The sequence below is a fragment of the Aegilops tauschii genome, chromosome 5 (assembly GCF_002575655.3).
Source record: "Aegilops tauschii subsp. strangulata cultivar AL8/78 chromosome 5, Aet v6.0, whole genome shotgun sequence".
NCBI classification, from domain to species: Eukaryota; Viridiplantae; Streptophyta; class Magnoliopsida; order Poales; family Poaceae; genus Aegilops; species Aegilops tauschii.
This window is the reverse complement of record NC_053039.3, coordinates 36,270,195-36,283,219: the sequence shown is the minus strand read 5'-3', so window position 1 is coordinate 36,283,219 and position 13,025 is coordinate 36,270,195. Positions and strand designations below refer to the sequence as shown.

General features: G+C 43.4%; 1 pseudogene; it reads right to left on the bottom strand.

Moving 5' to 3' along the window:
* Positions 1-1,721: 1,721 nt before the first annotated feature.
* LOC141022519 (aspartic proteinase CDR1-like) lies at positions 1,722-3,108 on the bottom strand (annotated as a pseudogene).
* Positions 3,109-13,025: the final 9,917 nt, after the last annotated feature.

The window sequence follows — 13,025 nt, the reverse complement described above, 5'->3', positions numbered from 1 at the left end:
ATTGTTCTCACCCGTGTTCATGGTGTTTGTGTTTTCCTCCCCCTGTGTACCTTGCCCATATTGAGGTGTGTCACAAAGTGAAGGAACAGGAATGGACTGAATAAGAACATCTCTACCAACAACATTCTCCCTCTCTCGACCAATCCTAGAAATAGGAGTGGTAGAGGAAGAAGGATGGCATGCACCAAAGGTAGGGGATAAAATGACTCATTTTCACGGAAAGTAACATCGACACAAAAGTAGCATATTTGATAAACCATATGCCCTCACGCATTCTGAATTTTAAAACCCCAATTGAATGTCTGAGTGGTTCAAATCCTTTTATTGTGACACCAAAAGTATTTGGATGTGTTTGTTTTGTACATGATTACAGAAATTCAGTGGGAAAACTTGATCCTCGTGCTGTTCGTTGTATTTTTGTTGGGTATTCTCCCACTCAGAAAGGCTATCGCTGTTGGTGCCCAGCTGAGCGGCGTTTTTCTGTGAGCATGGATGTTACTTTTCGCGAAAATGAGTCATTTTATTCCCCTACCTTTGGTGCATGCCATCCTTCTTCCTCTACGAATTACATATTTACTTAGTTACATATAACTCAACACCTTCTTAATGCTGAAATTTTTGAAGATAATGAAAGCATTCACTAGTATTTTTTATAGCAAGGGGACTACTTATTTTCTGATTTTCACTGTGTAAAAAGTTGAGATGCGGTTTTACACGCATGATTTAAGATGATTACCATTTTTACAATATAAATCTACTACTCCCTCCATTCCTAAATATAAGGATCACATACGGATGTATATAGATGCATTTTAGAGTGTAGATTCACTCATTTTGCTCCGTATATAGTCTATATTGAATTTTCTAAAAAGACTTACATTTAGGAACGAAGAAGTATAAAATGTCACTGTAACCTGTAGTAATTCACTTTGTAATCCTATTGTAAATTACATTGTAATTTTTTTAGCAGACAATTACTGGAACAATGGCCTTTCGTTGTAATTCTACCGTAAATTAGCATTGTAAATTTACAGGAATTCTACTGTGAATACTACAATTGTACTGTAAAAGTCACTGTAAATTTGCTAAAATGATCACTGCTCACAGTAATTTGACTAATCTTAGTAGAGTTCCTGTTTTATGTTTCCAGTACTATGTAAAGGGGGAGTTTGATCATGTTTTTTCATGTCAATGTGGATCCCATGACCTCATTCTCCTTTTCAAATCTGCTTTCTTAATTTCCTGCAAAGTAATGCTAGTATTTCCTCTGTTTTTTATGTGCACTTTTCGTGTAGATTCTAAAGAAGTAGGAGAGGGAACTGTTTGTCAGGAGAGGATCTCACCTGTGCATCCATGATTTTCTCCAGGTTTGCCCTCTGGATCTTGGAGGAATTCCCCCCGTGGTTCCTTGTTTGATGGGGGTGGGACAAGGGCATCGACATTCAGGGGACAGGAACAAAATGGAGGACATGTGACACTTGTTAAACTCTGTTTGGCTGAAAAATCTGACTGAAAACGAATTGGATTTCAGTGGAATATAAAATAGACAGTCCCTCCTGATTCTGTTTGTTATTACCCTGGCTTGGTTCTTTTCCCTTCCAGACACATGTGCGTACAAGAGCTGGACTACTTCGTTGAAGAGTGTGTTTCTTTTTCTCTGTATATAACACCATAGAAGACATGGTGATTATTACTACTACTTACGTGGCGATTAGCTTTAGCTAGATAGCTACACAACAGAGGGCGGGAGGAGAGGGGTAGGAGGTGGCGCAGTCGGCAGGGGCGAAGGTGATGGTGCGCTTGTCGAGGTCGTAGCCGACGTGCATGTTCTGCTGCATGATGCTGCCGATCGTCGGCACCGACCCCTCATACGTCACCGGCACCACGGCCAAGCACACGGTCCGTAGCAGAAGGTCCATGAACAAGTTCTCCGCCTTGAGCGTGAGCAAGGCGCCCCCGCCCAGCTCCAACGTCACGTCCGGGAAAACCTTCTCCAGCGCCTTCATGCCGTCCGCCTCGTAGCACACCGAAAACAGCTCCGGGTTCGGCGACGGCGGCGGCTTGCGCGGGAGCTTGATGCTCCCGGTGAGCGCCTCCACGATGGGGTCCAGCAGCTCCTTGTCGAGGGACGTCAGCAGCGACCCGGAGTCGACGATGACGGGGGACCGCTTCGGCGGTTTGATGATCGAGCTCCCGACCCTGAGGGCCACGATTTCGACGGTGTAGAAAGCCTCCACGTGCACGGGGGAGTGCACCATCGGCGTGGTCACCGCGCCCGGCTCCGTCACGGTGGCGCGGGACCCGAAGTTGAGCGCGGAGGACACGTCGCTTAAGTAGGGCGTGAGGCAGTAGGAGAACCTCCGGCCCAGCGACGTCGCGGCGCTCATCTGGTTGATCAGGGAAGATTTCCCGTCCGAGAGGCCGACGATGCCGTAGCCGGGGAAGTTGGCGGTGGTGGCGCACCCGAAGTTGACTCTGGGCACTTGCAGCTGCCGACGCTCGCGGCACCCCGTGCACCCACCGGGGGCGTCGTCGAAGGTGAAGGTCTCGGTGGCCACGAGGCCGCTGCTGTTCGAGCCGCCGACATACGAGTAGCTGTACTGGCAGAAGGAGGTGGCGTCGCAGGAGGTGCCGTGGACCGAGTGGCACGAGTCGGACTGGCAGCCCACGGGGCCGTAGGTTGACGAGGAGGAGATGTCGAACACGCTGCTCGTCCCGCCGGCTGCTGCTGCTGGCGGCGGCGTTGCCGGAGAAGCAGAACCGTTGGTGCATCTGAGCCACACGAGGTCGCTGCCGGTGTCGACGAGGGCCAGCATCCGGGTGCGCGGCGTGCCGACGTTGACGTACATGAAGAACTGGAACGTGCCTGAGATCACCTCTGACACCGCGCCGTCAGTGTCAGAAGAGTCTGAGCCGGCGTACGAGCGCCGCACGGCGGCAAGCAGGCGGGCGCGCGGGGTGAGGGACTGGGTCGTGGAACGGAGACCTGGGGGAGTCCCGGTGGATGAGCTCTACGCTGAACCCGCCGTCGGTGCACCCACACAGCAGCGGCGTCAGGATGAGGAAGAGGCCAAGGAGCGAAAGGGGGCGACACATGGTGCACGCCATTGCTTTTGATAGTTTCGTAAGTTCTTAGTAATTCCTAACTCGATCTTCTTCTCAGGGCAGTATTAATAACGGGCAGTGTGTTTCAAAAGTTGGTAAGTAAGGATTCTTTTTTACAGGAATTGCAGATTTGATTAGCGAGAGATCAGCGGTACTACTATACTTGAAGGCGGTATAAGTTGACGCAACAAATGATTAGTGATTACGAGTACATGTTAATTAGGAATTTAGGATGAAGCATTCGGGTGGGAAGACAATCAATTGATTCTTTTTCTCCGCCAGCAAAAAATGGCATCAACATTAGACCTTTCAGAAATAGAAACGATTGAACTGATTTGATATTTCTTCTTTGTTATTTTCTTCCCCTCTTTTTCATCTGGCCATGTTTTAGGGGACCTCCTATTGCGCGCCTTTAGCGGCGGGCAAGGTAACTGGCGCCCGCAATACGGCTGGATGGGCCGGCCCACGATCGCACAAGGCGAAAAGAGACCGCCAAAAATAGCCCTTGACTGGATCTCGCGCCCTCGCACGTCCACACAGAGAGGCTAACCATTGGACCAGCTAATTGCTCGTGAATATTCACAGAGCGAACAGTTTAAAGAATAGAAACTTAGACGCAGGGGCGGCATAGGGCCCAGGCAGCCCGGGCCTGCGCCTGGGGCATGGGCCTAGTTTCCTTGCTTCATTGTAGCAGTCTGCTACAGTGCTCAAAGGCTACCTGGGTCGTGTACCTAGCCTGTCGTAGCTAATGCTAGTCGGGGGTCGTGGGTCAAGACACCAGAAGCAGCCGCACACTAAGTGCCCCGTGCGTCAGGGCATAAACATCGATGTAAGCAATATATAGGCGCGCCCCAAGGGCGGTCCTATACGACGCATTCTGTGTCAAAGTGTCGGGCGTTCGCACAGGGGGGATTCGCTAGTGGGCTGTTTGGGCCGCGTTTCTCTGTTTCTTTGTTGGGCGCGCGTTTTGAAAACCGTTTGTACTGTTTCGCGGACGCCTGCTTTCTCTGTTTCGCGCGTGTTTGTTTCTCTGTTTCTTTTCTTCTACCGTTTCTCTCTGTTGCTTCTGCTGTTTCTTTGTCAAAGGAAGAACAGTTCCAAATAAAAGAGAAAAATAATGACAACTTATTTTGCAAACTTATTTTCCAAGAAAGATAACTATTTCTTTGTCAAAGGAAGAACAGTTCCAATAAACTTGACAAACAGTAGTAAAAGAAGAGTTCGAAATGTGCAACAAAGAATCAATATAAGAAAAAAATACAGAATAAATACATGGAAATAAGAATATAAATATTTGAGCTTCTTTGCAAACTTATTTTGCAGATTTAAGCCTTATTAAAAATTGAACGTAATGCAAGAAAATATAACTGGGGAACAGTTCCTTTGAGTTGAAAAAATTCTTGCATTGGGACCCTTGAGAATTAAAAAGAGAAATATGTTTCCCAAAGGAATTGGTTGCTCGTTTACAAAAATGTTTCACCTGTTTTCAGACATTGTTTACACCCAAAGTTCTTGCAAAGAAACTATCACTAGACCATTAAGAGAAAAAAAAAGATAGCTCTATCGTTAAGGAAACAATTTTCGCATCGAAGTATTCCTTTGAGTTGAATCTTGCAATGCAACTTCCCTTGAAGGTGACAGTATTAATGAGACCCTTGAGAATAGAAAGAAGAAATATGTTAATTGGAAACACAGGTGGAGAACATTTCATCATTGGGATTCTTTTTGCTTGAACCTTTTAGACTAACTAATAAGAATAATGAGACCTTTCAGAATAGAAAGAATAAGGATGTTAATTGAACTTACATCTTGATTTGAGAAGTTACCTGAGGTTACTGTCATGTGCAGAACAAGTAAAAAATGGCGTTCCAAGCTTCACTTCAATATGCAAAAACCCTGTTGAAACGTACACGTGATTAGAAGAAAAGAAGAACAGGCTCTAAGAAATTGGGAAAAAAAACAGGCTCTAAGAAAAAAAACAACTCTTTTATGTCATTGGGAAACAAAATAAAAAAAAGAACTTACATGTCTCTGCAGGAAAGAAGTTACTAACGGGAGCTGAATTTCATTGTGCTTGCAAGTTACAATCTCGAAAAGGAATTTTTGACGTAGAGCATGTAAATCCTCCTACAGTATTTTAGAAAAAGTTGATGTTTAATTCCTGATATGTTACAAGTAATGACCAAAAAAGGAAAGATATGACTATTACTTACATTAGAGAAACCTTCCAAACCAAGACCTTTGTACTTGCTAACATACTGAAGAAGGAAAATTCCTGAGTCATACCTGTCAAAGAAAAAAATGAAAAAAATCAGTTACATACTTAGTATGAAAATTATTGTGAATTTAAATTACTTTTAATCTGCTTTTTTGGAGAAAGAACCAAAAAGTTGCTGGTGGCTGGTTTAAATCTTATAAAATGGGAGATTTCCATGGAGAACCCACCTGAAATTGACCTTGGGAGCTGGTACAAATCTTGATTCGAAATTTCGTATGCGGAAAGAACTAGAATTTCCGTATGTAGCAGCAAACAAAACATTGAAGTTGTGGATAACGGCACTAATTGTTGGTAGAAATGAATCACCACTGTAGTATGGGTTCATGATATCAAAAAATTTGGCTCTGAAGTTAGCAATGATTAAAATCCATTGTTTTTCCTTGAATACGGGCATTTTTACCTAGGGAATTGTGCAAAGTTACAATCTATTAGTGTAACTCTTTAAAGAAGGAAAAACTATAAGAGTAGTTTGTACAAAAGAACTTGTCTTACCAAGGAAGCATTCAATAAACTGAAGCCAACATTACTTTCCTGTAAGATTAGTTGGTTTGCAGGATCTAAATGATTTAGCATTGGGTTCATTAGCTTCTCCTGCATGTTTGTTTCCAGAAAAACATTGATAGTTAAGAAAATGAAATATCAATGATGTGAAAGCGAAAACTGAGGAGACGAATTCAAAATATAGGCTGACCATGTCGTCAATGCTAAGTATGTGCTCCAGTATTTCGCTGTTTCGCATGAGGCCTTTTCTTCCTCGGTCCAGCTGGTCTTTGTTCTTTAGTTTTGAAAAACACCCAACAACCCGAGGATTTATCCAGCCACTAGGCTTGAATGATAGAGTTATAGTTTTCTGATCCACCCAAACTCCTTCAATCTCAAATATCCTTTGGTTGTTCATGGCAGGAGAAAATCATGAAGAAAAGTGAAAAATAAATCATGAGAAAATAGTATGGATCACATATGAAAACTATTTTATGTTGAAATTATGTGGAACATATCACATAAAAATTCATATGATTTTTGTACATACCTGTAAGTTAATTTGGGTAGAAGTCCAACCAATGTTTGGTAGAAATCATTCTCAATTTCGTTGGAAAAGATGACCTGGTTACCAGCCTTTTTTGGTTCATGAATTACTAGTGTCGCATATTTGAAAGAATTGTTCACTCGTTGTTGCCAAGTTGAAGTTTCTGCTTTTGAAAACTTACTGGAATGTGCTTCATGTTGTTCGAGTGCTTGAAGTAGCAATGGATCTTCAATAGGTGTGGCAATATTGCTTGGGTAGATTTTTGGTGATAGGAAGTCCATTACCCTTATTGGGCTCTGAGTTCCAGGGACATTCGGGTTGACATGAGTATTGCAATGCATGCTATATTGATTTTCTGGCAGGCTGAACTCATTAGAGGCACGAGATACAAATGGAACATTCTGAACTATGTCAATTGAATTGGTAATTGCATCAAATGAAGGAGAAGTCGAGCCTTCATATTGAGTGCCTGTACCAGCCTCTCCATTTGAATTACCATGCATTGTATTGTTGAAAGTTTTGTGAGCTGCAAGTAAATTCTCATCAACCAATGAGCCTTTATCTAGTTCAGCATCCATGAAATCTGGTTGAAAAAAAAGTGAAGACAACATTAAGAATAAGAAATGTTGACAGCTCAGTTCATCTACATGTCTGAAAAAATTACTTTGGATAAAATGAAATTTTGTAAGAGAAATGACCTTCCAAACGCTCTCCTGGTAATAAGAATCTGAACAATGGTAAGCAAAATTTTGTTTCTTGTACTCTTTGAATTGGGGGTTTTGATTCAGAGAAGTATCCTGCAGAAAAAAAAGTTGTGATTATTTATTTCATGATCTATTTTGGTGCAAAGAAAAAAAGATACTTAGAAGAGCTATGAAAGAAAAACTTACGATGCAACAGAGCTAAAACATCAGTGGGAGGTGCTGTTCTCTGACTTGATGTCTTCACAAATAATTCCGGACAAGCAAGCTCTTCGAAAGATGGTAGAGTACCATTAAAAGGTAGAGAGAGATTACAGCTTGTTATGTTCATAGACTGAGTGAAATCAATTACCAATTCCTGAAGAATTTCATTGATGGTGACTTGTTCATTTTCATCAACAAATGTTGGCACATCTAGCATTGGGAAATTTGCAGGTGATTCTATAGCCAAGAATTGTTCAGTCTTGGGGACTTTGAAAGTATTCTCCGAAACTATTGATTTAAATTGGAGGTTTGGGCTGTTGGAAGATGTCAAGGTCTTGATGAATGAACAATGCATATCATCTACATAGGTCTTTAGTGTAGATGCTGAGTTCCGAATGATATTCATGTAGAATTTTTGAGCTTGCATTTGAAGAATTATCTTGTCTTGTTAAAATGAGGGAGCATGTCTTGTTAAACAAACTATGAAAAAATGAGAATGTCAGTTTATTGTTGCTAAGAAAACAGATGAAAACCAGCAAGATAACTTACTTGTGTTAGACTAATATCTGTGAATTTGGATTCAATATACTGTGATATCTCTTCAGGTAGTTCAATGAAAACTGAATCATTGAATGGAGTAGAGGAGATGTGCTTTATCTGCTGAGTAAGAAGAGGGTGTTTAATATATATATAATGTTTCACTGCACTTTGAAGAAGTACTAGAACTACAAAATCAAAATTAAAGACAGTGTATAGAACTATGTAATGTGCAATAGTAAAATCTATGAACAACAAGGCCATATACCGGTAGTCTGCCATATCCATTAGTTTCGCCATGGAGTGCATCTAGAGCCATGTATGAATTCAGCATGGTTGCTGACCAAATTGGTAGTCTTGGTTCAATGGTTGGCAACTTGAACTCAGTTATTATGAGGAACTCGAAATAGGAAATCTGACATTGAAAACAAAATTCAGACAGATTGGGTAAAAATGAAAAGTGTTAATCAGAGACATAGAAAAATTGAATGGTACACAGAAAAAGAAAAGTTAAAGAAATTTTGTCATGGGAAATATGCTTACCACCATAAGTAATTTGCTTCCTCTAGGAATGAACTTTTTGGTGCTTGAGTTGTTTAGTTTTGCTTTCTTTATTGAGTAAACCATGTAGCTCAAACATAGCAGACACCAATCATATTGGGAAATACTGTCTACGTCAACTATTGCGTTGTAGACAAACTTGGTAACAACTCCACTTGAATTAGGAGCAACAAACAATGAGAGTAGTATGAGAATGAAGATTCGGCAGTACTTGTCTTGAGGAAGATCATCATTGATAATTGAGAAAAGGTACTCAATAGTGGGTGCAGTCGTTCCTAACTCATGCTTAATGAATTCATATGTTGCTTCTGATGGTTTCGTGATGACAGGAACTCCACCAATTGGTATGCCAAAAATCTTGTGAATAGGTGTAGTTTTAATTGGGAATTTGAATCCATTTGGCATTTCAATGGAGCAAGAAGTTGTGTTGAGATGGTTTGCAAGCCAGAAGTAAATGGAGTCAATATTGGACATGATGGTTATTTGTAGGAATGTTTGAAAACCCATTCTACGTACACACTGTTTGTGACTGTCAGTCATTTCAGATGCAAGCTTGATAAATGATTCAACATGCTCAAATTGATTGCACTGCATGAAAGAAAATAAAGGAAGCAATGGAAATATTAGATGTTTTTTTCATTTGGGAAAAGAATGGTATAGAGCATAAGTCCATTACCTTGGATCTCTTCTGAGCTTTGTTTGCATGTACAATCTCTTCTGCTTCTCTTTTCTTTGTACATCCTTGTTCCATCTACAATGAATACAGTATTATTAATTGTTCCAATGAAAGTAACTGAAAGTAATTCAAAGTGTGAGAACATGGCAGTTGGTTCACTATGGAATGAACACTAACAGTATTCATGCTAATTTCTAAATCTGCATTCATTGTGAGCACTGTGTTGAGCTAGTAACAAACAGGAGCTCATCAAAACTTGGAAAATATAAGCACTGTTGGTAGAATTAGGATTACTGAAAATATCTTGTAATACGCACTTGTTATAGTACTTCCAGGAATTAGTGTAAATCAGCAGGGAAAACATGTTAATTGCCATGAACATAGCCGCGGAGTAGAAAAACTGGCATGACCAAAACAGAGACACTGAGTAACGGCTCCTACAAAAGTGTACAGCCCAACCGAGACAACAATATTTCAACAAGGCTGCTAGTACTGACATGTTCTAATTTCCCTATATGGCTGCTGAAAATTTCATGGAATGCAATGTATGTGGTGGAAGATTATGCAGAACCACATGTTGCATTACATGGCTTGCTGCAAAAAACCTAACCCCTAACTTCTTGTTCATGAAATGCAACATGGCTGCTATTAGAGATGCAGTTAGATAACAAAAATATAGATTTAGCTTGTACGTGGAATTGAACAGAAAAAAAAATTGTGATGAAAATTGTTCCATGCCCTAGTACAGAAACTCAATTAGGCCATGGAGTAGGTATGAATTAAACTAACACTAGTCCATCAGAACACGTCGTCCCAGCTAAAAAACTTCCAATCCTTGGAAGAAGATGTAAATCACGATGATGCTTCCGCACGTTTAAAAAAAGAAAAATATGCACATATGAAGACATTCGAGGCGAGTAGAACCTAGGGAGGTCGGAATGGAGAAGGGATCGAACCTTTTGTTTAGAGCCTATTCAACGCAGCGGAAAAATTCCGGTGAAAAGGAGGATTCAGATCTGAGGAGAGGCGACGGCGAGCAGAGGGGAGGGGGGAGAATAGAGAAACAAAATGGGGAAAGTGTTGTAAGTGGACGGTCCCACTTGTCTGTTGCTGAACAGAAAATACACGAGGAAAAAAACAGGCTCCGACCAGATAAGACCTGGGGGGGTACGTGGCTCGATCTGTTCCACCAATCCATGGATAAGACAGGCGGCGGCAGGGTAGCGGCGGCGCCGCCAGGGCACGTCCACCTTGTTTCCACCGGCGGCGCTCCTCGAGCGCAAAGGTAATACCTCGCTCCCTCTTCTTGATCTACTTCCTTTCCTTTCCTTAATTCTGTTGTGCATTGAAGAAATATTGGCTGGGGGAAAGGCGGAAGAAGTGGAAGAAAATTTAGTTGTAGTTCTAGGAGACTAACATGTGACGCCCCCGATTTGACCGTACACTAATCATGCACGCAAATGTGTACGATCAAGATCAGGGACTCACGGGAAGATATCACAACACAACTCTAAAACATAAATAAGTCATACAAGCATTATAATACAAGCCAGGGGCCTCGAGGGCTCGAATACAAGTGCTCGATCATAGACGAGTCAGCGGAAGCAACAATATCTGAGTACAGACATAAGTTAAACAAGTTTGCCTTAAGAAGGCTAGCACAAAAGTAGCAATGATCGAAAAGGCAAGGCCTCCTGCCTGGGACCTCCTAACTACTCCTCGAAGCCGAACTCCACGTAGAATCATCCTCGGGATCTCTAGCTCCTAGACTCCAGCATCTGGTTGCGACAATCAGGTATAGAAAGGAGGAAAAGAGGGAGCAAAGCAACCGTGAGTACTCATCCAAAGTACTCGCAAGCAAGGAGCTACACTACGTATGCATGTGTATATGTGTAAAGGGCCATATCGGTGGACTGAACTGCAGAATGCCAGAATAAGAGGGGGATAGCTAATCCTGTCGAAGACTACGCTTCTGGCCATCTCCATCTTGCAGCAAGTAGAAGAGAGTAGATTGAATTCCTCCAAGTAGCATCGCATAGCATAATCCTACCCGGCGATCCCCTCCTCATCACCCTGTTAGAGAGCGATCACCGGGTTATATCTGGCACTTGGAAGGGTGTGTTTTATTAAGTATCCAGTTCTAGTTGTCATAAGGCCAAGGTACAACTCCGGGTCGTCCTTTTACCGAGGGACACGGCTATTCGAATAGATAAACTTCCCTGCAGGGGTGCACCACATAACCCAACACGCTCGATCCCATTTGGCCGGACACACTTTTCTGGGTCATACCCGGCCTCGGAAGATCAACACGTCGCAGCCCCACCTAGGCTCAACAGAGAGGTCAACACGCCGGTCTAAATCCTATGCGTGCAGGGGTCTGGGCCCATCGCCCATTGCACACCTGCACGTTGCGAGGGCGGTCGGAAGCAGACCTAGCCTAGTAGGCGTTCCAGTCCAATCCGGCACGCACCGCTCCGTTGCTGACGTCAAGAAGAGCTTCGGCTGATACCACGACGTCGGGATACCCATAACTACTCCCGCGTAGATGGTTAGTGCGTATAGACCAAATGGCCAGACTCAGATCAAATACCAAGAACTCGTTATGCGTGTTATGTCGAAGTAACCGCGGACGCCGTCCAGGGCCAGGCCCACCTCTCGCCTAGGTGGTCTCAACCTGCCCTGTCGCTCCGCCACAAAGATCCACTTGCGGGTACTCCTATGAGCCGACCCGACTTTAGTCATCACATGTGTCATGTATATAGTATAAAGTATATACCCGTGATCACCGCCCAAGTGATCACGGCCCGATAGTATAGCACAGCAGACGGACAAGAATGTAGGGCCACTGATGGAAAACTAGCACCCTATACTAAGCATGTAGGATTGCAGGTAAAGGTATCAACAGTAGAAGCAAGGGCAGGCTATGCATCAGTATAGGATTAACGGAAAGCAGTAACATGCTACACTACTCTGATGCAAGCAGTATAGAGAAGAATAGGCAATATCTGGTGATCAAGGGGGCGGCTTGCCTGGTTGGTCAGACAAGAAGGAGGGGTCGTCGGTGACGTAGTCGACCACAGGGGCATCAGCATCGTCACGGGGTCTACCGAAGAGAAGAGGGGGGAGAAACAGTAAATACATAGCAAGCAAGTGCATAACAGGACAACAGGCAGAGCTAGACGTGTTCTAACGCGGTATGAGGTGATACTGGTGAAGGGGGGAAACATCCGGGAAAGTAACCCCGGTGTTTCACGTTTTCGGACAGATGAACCGGAGTTGAAATGTTGCAGGTTCACTATGCTAGGGACGCGTGGCGGACGAACGGACTGCGTATTCGGATTCGTCTCGTCGTTCTGAGCAACTTTGATGTAGAAAGTATTTTCATCCGAGTTACGGATTATTTTATATGATTTTCTAAAGATTTAAACATTTTCTGAAATTTATTTAAATTAACAGAAAAGGGAAATATGACATCAGCATGATGCAATGCTGACGTCAGCAGGTCAACAGGTCGGCTGACCAGTCAACCAGATAGGTGGCGCCCACATGTCAGCCACTGCTAACTAGCAGAGTTTAAATTAAACAAATCTGAGGTTAAATAGTTAATGGGCCCCACATGTCAGTCTCTGATTAGTAACTAATTAGGTTTTAATTATTAAAACATTTTAATTAATTAATATAGGCGGCGGGGCCCACGTGTCAGTGGCACTGGGCTGCCTGGTCAGCAGTTGACTGGGTCAACCCAGTCAACTGGGACCCACGGGGCCCACTGGCAGTGGCTCTGGGGTGGCCCCAGGCCAGCCACGTCGGCGGCCGGCGCCGGAGTGGCTCCGGCGACCAAATCAGCGGCGGAGGCGCTCGGGACCTCGCCGGAATCGTGCTAGGGGCGGCCGTTTCGCGTGCGGTTGGCACCGTTCGAACACGCGCACGACGCCG